This window comes from Pinus tabuliformis, chromosome 3_2 (assembly GCF_031772625.1).
Source record: "Pinus tabuliformis cultivar Carrire ecotype Pingquan chromosome 3_2, CPIR1, whole genome shotgun sequence".
In the NCBI taxonomy this organism is placed as follows: domain Eukaryota; kingdom Viridiplantae; phylum Streptophyta; class Pinopsida; order Pinales; family Pinaceae; genus Pinus; species Pinus tabuliformis.
The window spans coordinates 1184900216-1184910127 of NC_142302.1; the positions used below are offsets into that span (position 1 = coordinate 1184900216).

A 9912-nucleotide genomic window follows, 5' to 3' on the forward strand; every position below is an offset into this window, starting at 1 on the left:
GTAATAACCGCAAGCCCTCAGAGCTCCCAAAGCTCAATGTATGCAACATGTAGGACCCTTGTACAAGGGTTTCTTGCCGACTCCAAGTCATTTGGGAAAATCACAGATTAGATCTTTCCTCAGGGCTTTGACAAGGTGTATCAACCTGTACATCATCTTAATGCGATGGAGCCTCCTTGCTCATCAACTTACCATATCCCAGATGATGTCTATCTGCTGGAGCAATCGATGAATACGGGATTCCTCAATAATCGAATCCCACCTCTGGTTGTTATAGAGAATCACAGTGGTATCCAATGTAAATCCAAACATCTCACTGAAGAGCTTTCACAACCAGACTGCCTCACACGACGTTATGCTAGCAACAATATATCCTGCTTCGGTGGTGCTCAAAGCCGCCGACTTCTGCTTCCTGCTCATCCAAGATATCAAAGCAGATCCCAGGGTAAAACAGTAACCAAAAGTTCTCTTACGGTCCACCACACTACCTGCCCAATCAACACCAGTATATCCAAGTAGTCTCACATCTCCAGCAGTGTATCTTAATCCATGAGAGATTGTGTCCTGAAGACATCTCAGAAGATTCCTGGCATCAATCCAGTGAGGCTCAACCAAATATGAGCTCACAATGCTAACTGCAAAACATATGTTCGGATGGAGGTTCACTAAGAACATCAATACGAATGAGTTTTTGAAACTCAGAGGCATTTCCCAAGTCTGGTCCAACATCACTACCATATAACCTCTAAAAGTTAAGATCCTCGAGGTAGTCACAAGCTTGCAATCCATCATACCGAATCTTTCCAATATATTTACCACATATTTTCCTTGAGATAGGAAAATTTCCCTTGGCTTCTGCCACACTTCAAGTCCTAGGAAGTAGTGCATCAGTCCTAGGTCTTTCATTTCAAATTCAGAGGCCAGCTCCCTCTTACATTTGTGAATGAGAGGGTCTGCACCTGTTAGAAAGAGGTCATCCACATACAATACCAGTATGAGAGGCTTGTCATCTTCAACCTTAAAGTAAAGGTTAGGATCGGCTTCACTCCTAGTGAATCCCAGCTTCATCAAGTAGCTATCGATCCTCTCATACCATGCTCGGGGTGCTTGCTTCAGTCCATAGAGAGCTTTCTTCAACCTGCATACATGAGATTTTCGATCATAAATCTCAAATCCTTCGGGTTGCTCCACGTAGACCTCTTCTTTGATCGAGCCATGCAAGAACGCAGTCTTGACATCCATCTGATGTAGGTTCCATCCTTGTGAAGCGGCAAGGGCTATGATCGAGCGGATGGTCGTATATCTGGAAACAAGTGTAAATATCTCATCATAGTCTATACCTTCCTTTTGGGAGAAACCTCGAGCAACAAAACGAGCCTTATACTTTTCCGTGCTTCCATCTGCTGCATGCTTTATCTTGTAAAGCCATTTGGAAGTAACAACAGTCTTGTCCTAGGGTCTGGGAACTACTTCCCAAACATCACTCTTTATGATAGACTCATATTCTTCGGTCATAGCATCCTTCCATACTTGATGCTTAACAGCATCTGAGAATGACGAAGGCTCATTTTGTATGATCATGCTCATGATGGTCAGGTATCCCTGATACCTATTAAGTTTCTTACTTTTATGGAAGGTTCCTCAGGGTGCAGCATGTCCTTCAGCATCGTCAAGTATCCCCCTAAGCCATGAAGGCCTCTTCCTAGAAGAGGAAGGCTCATGTGAAGGAGGATCAATTGGATCTATGGGTTCTTCTACATCAGGCATTCATTCATCATCCTTTTCTTTCGGTTCCCTGGTGTCGGCTTCTTGAGAGCTACTCAAAGTCAGCAGATTGTCCACCTCATTGAGAGCCATATCTTTGTCAAAGGTGACATCATGACTAATCACGACTTCCCTTTGACCGGTTGTGAACATTTCTTCAGGAGTCTTGGAACCCAATGCTTGATGAGGGCATCGATTTTGTACATATACGACAGTGTTTGTAGTTTCAACCCATAGAAACTTCAGAAGTCTTTGATCATGTAGCATGGCCCGGGCAGCTTCCATCATCGTGCAGTTCTTCCTTCCCACCACACCATTCTGCTGAGGAGTATGTTGTGTAGTAGTCTCCCTCTTAATTCCAACCTCAGGGATGCCTGAGTGAACCAATTGTAATATATCGGAGGTCTTGCTTTGGCTTGAGGGGAATGGTACCCTTTTGAGCTTTCCTTCGGCACATCCTGGACATACACCTTCTTTCTCTACTCAGAATTCAGGCATCCCTGTCACCATTTGTCTTACACCGAGTATAGCTTTATAATGAAGGGGGGCAAACCTCTAATGCCAAAGTTCAGACTGAAGAGATGTGTCATAAGACATGACACCTAGCAGACTTCCATCGACCTGATATAATGAATCAACACTAAACACAAGAGTAAATGCATATTTAACATTATTTTTCCATATACGTACCTTGCCATCGCTGAAAGTTACCTTGTAGCCTTTGTATTCCGTTGCCGAGATGGACATTAGGTTCTTTTTGAGGTCAGGTGCATTTAATACATCCTAGACTTTCTAGCCTTCTTGAATGTTTGTCCTCTTCCTTGATTCCTAGCTCTCCTCTTACCTTTGCTATTGAATTTGTCATTCCTTTGATTGCCATCAGAGGGATTTTGATCATCATCCCAGTGTGAGTACTTTCTATCAGGGCACTTCCTTGCTTAGTGACCTGCTTCATCGCAGATGAAACATCGTCCTTAGATCCATCCTTTCCTTTTGATTTAGACCCAGAATTATTTCTTCTCTTAGCATGAGAAGAAAAAGCAGTAGGAGGACCTTTAGGCATGGGCATTTCTTGCTCTTCTTCCCTTGTTTCTTCTTGAATGCATCTAGCCATTAATTCCTTGAAACCAGGAATTACATTATAATTCAGAAGAGTAGTCATGAACACGTACCATTCGGATGGTAATCCTCCAAGAGTCGTGAGTGCCATTTCTCTGTCAGTAATAGTTTCCCCAATAGATAGGAGATCGTTCTTGATCTCGGTGATTCTTAAGAAGTATGCTTGCATACTTTCATCTTTACCCTTCTTGATTTTCCTCAGCTTATTTCTAAGAAACAAAACTTGATTTGCATCATTAACTTTAAATAAACTCACCAGTCTATCGTAGATTTCCTTGGAGGTGTCTAGATCATAGATGTAGGCCACCAAGTGCTTGTCGATAGAGTCTCGGATGATCTTCTATTGTTTTGACTTCTCCATTTTTCATTTGTTCCAGGCAGTAGCGGATGCATTTGATGGAGGCTCAACAATATTGCCTCTCACATGATCCAACACTCCTTGGTTCTCAAGGGTTAGATCGATAGAAATCTTCCATCCGTGATAGTCAGCTTTCTCACGGAGCTTTTCTTCGGCAGGAAAGAGTGTTGAGGACCCCATAGTTCTTTTAGGATAGCCCTTCCAATCTTCTCTTCGATGATTGCTCTTGCTCTTCTTCGGGCTTTGTCTCCACCTCAGCTCTGATACCATGTTAAATTATGGCATGTTCTATGCTTATAATAGTTTACTTCTTTTTCTTATTATATTCCACCAATTAGCAATCACATGTACATAAAGTAAAGCGCAGATAGAACATTAAACGATCGACAGAAAACAAGCCAAGACAAGAGACACAAGATGTGGCGGCTAGCCAGGGACAAACCCCACAATGCATGGGGAAACCCTTTGATCAAATATTCTTTTATCTTCAATAATTCAACAGAGAGAAATACTACAATAAATCTGATTCATATGAGCAATAGCAAACCCTAGATCAGTAGCATCAGCATTAGCGACTTCATTATCAAACTAGGGCAGACCATATCTCACAAACCGACAGTTGGATTGACTTCATTCCACCACCAAAAGTTTCAGCTTCCAGAGGAGGTTCAGATGAACCTACATCACAGTTCAGATGAGATCTTCTAGGCCACGCAAGTCAATCTTTACTTCTGCAGTTGCAGCTTCAGTTTCAGCAGTTTCCGGCTTCAAACTAGGGTAGTCGATATCTTACAAACCGTTCCTCGGATTGACTTCATTCCACCACCAAAAGTTGCGGCTTTCAAAGGAGGTTCATATGAACCTACAATGCAGTTCCAAAGAGGAGATCTTATAGGCCACGCAAGTCAATCTTCACTTCTACAGTTGCAGCTTCAGTTTTAGTAGTTTCCGGCTTCAAACTAGGGCAGTTGATATCTTGCAAACCGTTCATCGGATTGACTTCATTCTACCACCAAAAGTTGCGGCTTTCAAAGGAGGTTCAGATGAACCTACAGCGTAGTTCCAAAGAGGAGATATTCTATGCCACGCAAGTCAATCTTTACTTCTGCAGTTGCAGCTTCAAATTCGACAACTTCCGGCTTCACATGTGTGAGAGAGAGAGACCCATTTCAGTGCAGTAGAGAAGAGACTCATATCTGCACAGTAGAGAGAGAGAGATGTGATGAGATGAGTGAGTCCAAATGAGGAAAATTCCTCTTATATTTATAGACAACGTTGGTGGGTGAATAGATGCGACTGTTGGGCTTCTGAACCTACATGAGTTGTAGGTCAGCTTGATAATAATTCCATAATCAAAATAAATTCATATCTCCATGAATACTTATAGGAATCAGATGATATTTATATAATCCTACACCTCTCGACGAGAGGAATCTAATAAAAATATTATCAGCCATGAATAAGATGACCCACATGAAGTTTTGCCCTGGTTTCCAATTTTAACAATTAGCCCATAGTAATCGAAGTGACAACAATTATTTTATCGCATCAAAGAACACAAATGACATTACCAAGGGATTTAGATAAGGTATTGGCTAAGGCAAAGACTATATAAGGAGATGGAGATGAAGGTGTTAAGTGTGAAAGTTATGGGCTATTAATTTGTAATTTGAACTGAAACAAGGATGCACCAAAGAGCATAGATATGGCTCAGGTCCAATAGATCTAAAATGAATACATATTTATTGATCTATTTATGTTTGTACCTAACAATGATAGATCTATGATGATGGAATGAATTTACATATAATAATGTGTGGCTGTAACAGTATGTATGCCAAGTATTTGCTTTGACAGATGTTGTGTTATGCAGCGAAAGTATGATTCAGTGATTTCAGACATGTACATTGGTTTTCCTTTCAATGATTGCGTACATATGCAGATCTATCTCTGCAGGGTCGCATATAAATTCTGCAAATTTATGTTGTATGTTGACATTTGTACATGGGTGTTGTGCATAATAAGCATGTACATACATTGATATGTCTTATAGAAGTCATGTATATTTGTTAGGGTTTGTAGTACTAGTAAATGATTACATTTGATCAATTATGCTTTTTGCGATATTGTCCGTCGAGGATGTGTCTTTCATGATAATATGTGCTTAACAATATTAATTGGGTTGAATTGGCTATACAATAGAATGTTTATTAGCGATGATGCTACATTGTGGTAATGTGTAATTGTTTCAATGATATGTGGTTAATACAATACATGATTGAGTTGTTTTTTTAGTATTACAGTGATTTAGATTCAATTTTCAGTGATTTAAGATTTGTACGTAGGTATGATAAAAAGGAAAGGCGTATATACACGAGTGTTCTTGAGAACAATAACGTATACAATTTGAAGTGTATCAAATCAGTGTTTGCAGTGCCACCACTTTGTTTCCATGATGATGAAAAATGTTTGGTTTGGTATAATGGTTGTGCATTGGTATGATATGATGGTTTATATCTATTATGGTTTGATAGTTAATTGAGATTCAGTGACCAATTTGATGGTAATACATTGATTTGGTTGCTTTAATGTTTAGTTTCAGAATTGTTACTTGGTATTGGGCTTATTTTTGGAAGTGGGTCGAGTTTGAAAATATGATGAAAGGTGGCCTACAAGTTTTGACGTTTTGGGTCAGGTGGATCTAGTATGAAATATTATTAAACATGGTCCATAAGTGGTTTTGAGGGTTGAACCCTTCAGTAAGGGAGTCGAACCATCCTTCTAGTGGTAGATGGTTAATTTGTTTGGGGGTTAGGAGCTCCCTTCTGGTAGGAGCCAATACATGAGATCAGGGGGTTATAGCTCCCTTCTAGTGATTGTTGGAGAATGAGAGAAGGTTGTATCCTTCTTCAGATGGGTGTTTTCATTCTAGTAAGATTTTGCACTACTATGAAATATAATGAATTTTTCTTAATAATAAAAGCAGAAGACAAAAATGATGACAGTGGTGGTTTTCTCCCACATTGGGTTTCCACCTAAAATTGTGGTGCCCATGTGTGTTGATATATTTCTTGTGTGTTGATGATCTATCTATTATTTATTGCTCATGGTTTTTCCTTTTTTGGGCAGCGAATCCTCCCCATAGCATGTTTTTGGGGCTTGAAGCCCAAATTTTGGTCAAGTGTAATGTAAAGACCCCGCGAAATGTAGGTGCGGAGCATGAGAGTCTAGGGTTGTCCACCCTAAGATAATGTAATTTAATGTAAAGTGTGTCAGCCTACCCATGGTCCGCAGACAATGGGATTATATAAATAGAGTGAGGCTCTAAGTTTAAAGTCAGTTTTAGTTTTGACAAGTAAGAAATAGATGCAAAGGTATGGTTAGAAGATAGAAGTGAATCTGAAGTGTATTGGGTCATAGTGGTAGATAGAGGCTCTGCAGCTGAGTGCGCAGAGGCCTAGTAGAGTCTGCAACTGAGTGCGCGGACCCCTGCAGCTGAGTGTGTAGGGCAGAGTCAGGTATGTAACTGCACTTGAGTATTAATAAAGATAAGATTGATTCATAATATTGTGAATCTATTTGTAGATCTATATTTCTTTGTTCTGGTTATTTTTATGTATTTATATTGTTTTCAAGTACTCACACTAATATGGAATTTGAATAAGTAATAAGAATATTGGGCCCACACAAACTAAGTTAAGCACTAAATGTTGTTTGATAAAAGGTGTCTTTAAAACTCCTAATTATCCTCACATTAATTATCAATCCGGGCAAGCCTTCTTATTTCAAGTGTGTACACAATATGTGGCTATTATTTAATTCAGAGAGTAATGTTTTATGGATTGTAGTATAGATCTTTCAATACAAGAGTAAACAGACACATCTAGTAAATTCCAATTGCAATTAAAGAACTCAATCTTCTAATAAACTCAAATCTTACATTAACATCACCATCAATCAAGAGTACAGTAATGATAACTCATCTCTCTTTAACTGATTTAATCTAAATCAAACCCAATCTTCAGTAAATAATTTGAACATCAAATGATATCAATATGAGAGTTTCAACAACGATAGTTAATACTCTTTATAGTTGGTTAAATCCAACGGAATATTTATCTAAGTAACTCAATCCGTAATGAAGGTAAACTGAAACGACGACAATATTGTAAGTTATATAAAGCAAAGATATTTTTTCAACACCAGAAAATAATAAACAGTGAAAGAAATAAAATCACATAAAGTAAGAATACTATCAAACCATCACACTTGCGAGAATTGGAAATGTATGGCACAAGGAAAGCAGTTGAATCCACCAGAGGTCGAGCCCTTAGCCACCAGTGAACACTGCTAAGTTACTTCAGATGATGCGAGGGAAAAAAAACTTCACTTATATATTAATCATCAAAATGAATGCACATTACAATATATTTGTGTTCTTCTCGACATCGAGATTCTGTAATTAAAATTACAATTTCAATAATAACAATGATTCTCCCCCTTTCCTTCTTACAAACATCTCCTTTTGTAATAGGAAAGGGCAAAAAGAAGATAAATGATAAACGCGAGCCCTCAGGATCTCTTAATCCCGAGGGATTCACAATTTATTTACAACTTCAAACATCCTTTCCTTTCTCGTTCTGATTCTTCTAATTTTCTTTGGCCTTATCTGAAACTGCCGCATTCCTTCCTTAGTTTGCCAATTTTTTCTATTCCTTCATAGGGAATAGCATTTGTCCCTTTTGTCGTTTTCCTCCATAAAGAAGGTTAATAATTAGCTAAGTCATAACTGCAGATAATTCCCTCATTTCTTACCATAATTCCTTAATAGATTAACGCATTAAGATATAGAAAAGATAAGAATAAAGGAAAAGAATGATGAGATTAATAGTAAATGCATACCTTTTCCATGACTAAACATACTCCCCTGCTTACCCTATTTCATGTCCTCATGAAAAGCAAGTAGTTCATATGCAAAGCAGTTTGAGAATAAGCTAGAGAAGGAACGTCGTAAAGTGGTCTAAAACCATGGTTCTTGGCCAAAAGCTTAAAGATGGGCCCTATCTGTCATTCAGGAAATTCATATATAGCTCGATAACGTTCAGCGGGATACCAAACAATAGGGCTACGAAACCGACAACCTAGCCAATAAGGACCTTCCCTTAAAATGAGATTTCTATAAGTGACAAAATGTTTTGCAGCTAATTTAAAATTTTTATAATTGAATGGCTCTCTATTTTGCACATTGCTAGTGGAAACTATCCACCTGAACTTGGCTGCAGCCAAGGAACTTTCCTGAATGGAGAGGAAGCATTCTACTCCCTTTTGTACAATCTCTTTCGGAATAGGCCCTAAAATTTTGATTACTCCTTCCCTTGTCATTAGACTCTTGTGATTGGCCAGCATTTGCAAAGGGTGTTTGGGTTCACCTCTGACTGAAAGGTCCAGCCCATGCTCTTGCCTCTAGAATGCATTATGAGCCGTGAACCATTTTAGTTGATTGGCAACAAATGAAATAAAAGCTTGGAATTGCACATCCCCCACAAAATTATTGGGGTTTTTTTCAACTTCTTCCTCTAATATAAAATTATGTAGGTAAAATTCACACAGCAATCTTTGAACTTTTACCCCATGTTTTTTGAAATAGTTTATGAAATCATCAATTGTTTTTAATTCTATTGCTTTTCCAACCCTCACGGCTTTGATTTTCAATTGCAGGTATCTTTCTAGCAAAAATAAGGCATAATTATTGGTAGGAGATCTGCATGCCAAGACATCAATGTACAATGAGAAATAGTGTCCATTTGATTCATGAACCTCTCTAGTCTGAGCTTCATTTTCTCAATTTTCTCTTCTGCCTTTCAGTATTTGTTGAAGGTCTCACTTTCTGATGTATTCATGTCCCGAAGTTGCCTCTGTAATTCTTGGTATTTTTGCTGGGAGACAATTTCTAGCTCAAGCCTTTCTACTGCAAGATGAGCCTGTGCAAAATCTTCTTGAAGATTTAATATACTAGGGTCATTGCTCGTCATATTTGGCTTGAATGGTTGTCTGTGTACTCCTGCTATGAGAAGGAATGCCTCTTGTCTGTGTTCCTTTATTATGGGAGGTCCATGCCTCCGTTTGGCTAGCCACGCTGCAGGAGGCTACCACCTCCATCTAAATAGCTGAGTCATAAGAGGGTACAACCTCTATCTGAATAGCTAAGTCATAAGAGGGTACAACCTCTGTCTGGGTAGCTACTTCTACAAGAATTGCATGTTGTTCCTTAGTGGGTATGGGCTCCGTTTGCATCCCTGTAGTTCTTCTTTCACAAAATTTAGTTTGCACTACTGCATTTATTGTCTCTGGGATTTTGTATGGAACCTTCCCTGCTGATATTTCATTTATCTTTCTCTCAATCCTTTTTACTATTTTCCAGAGTCTTTGTTGTTCCTTCCTAAGCTTTTTAATTTTGGCTCTATACTTTTTCAGGGGTGCAACTGTTATGTTAATAGTCTCTGCTCCTAATGAACCCGGTTGCTCATCCTGACTCTGTTCTACTAGAACCGTGTCCCCAGATTGGTAGTCATTTTCTTGATTTATTTCTACCCCTTCTGTTTGGCCTATATTCTCCATGTTTAGACCTACCTGGCTAGGTTCTCTTGGAGGCACATCACCAGGTTGGTTCT

At 38.9% G+C, this 9912-nt stretch overlaps 1 pseudogene; it reads right to left on the reverse strand.

The window, feature by feature from the left end:
* LOC149184956 (putative CoA ligase CCL9 pseudogene) overlaps positions 1 to 9273 on the reverse strand; it is a 54104-nt pseudogene extending 44831 nt beyond the window's left edge.
* Positions 9274 to 9912: the final 639 nt, after the last annotated feature.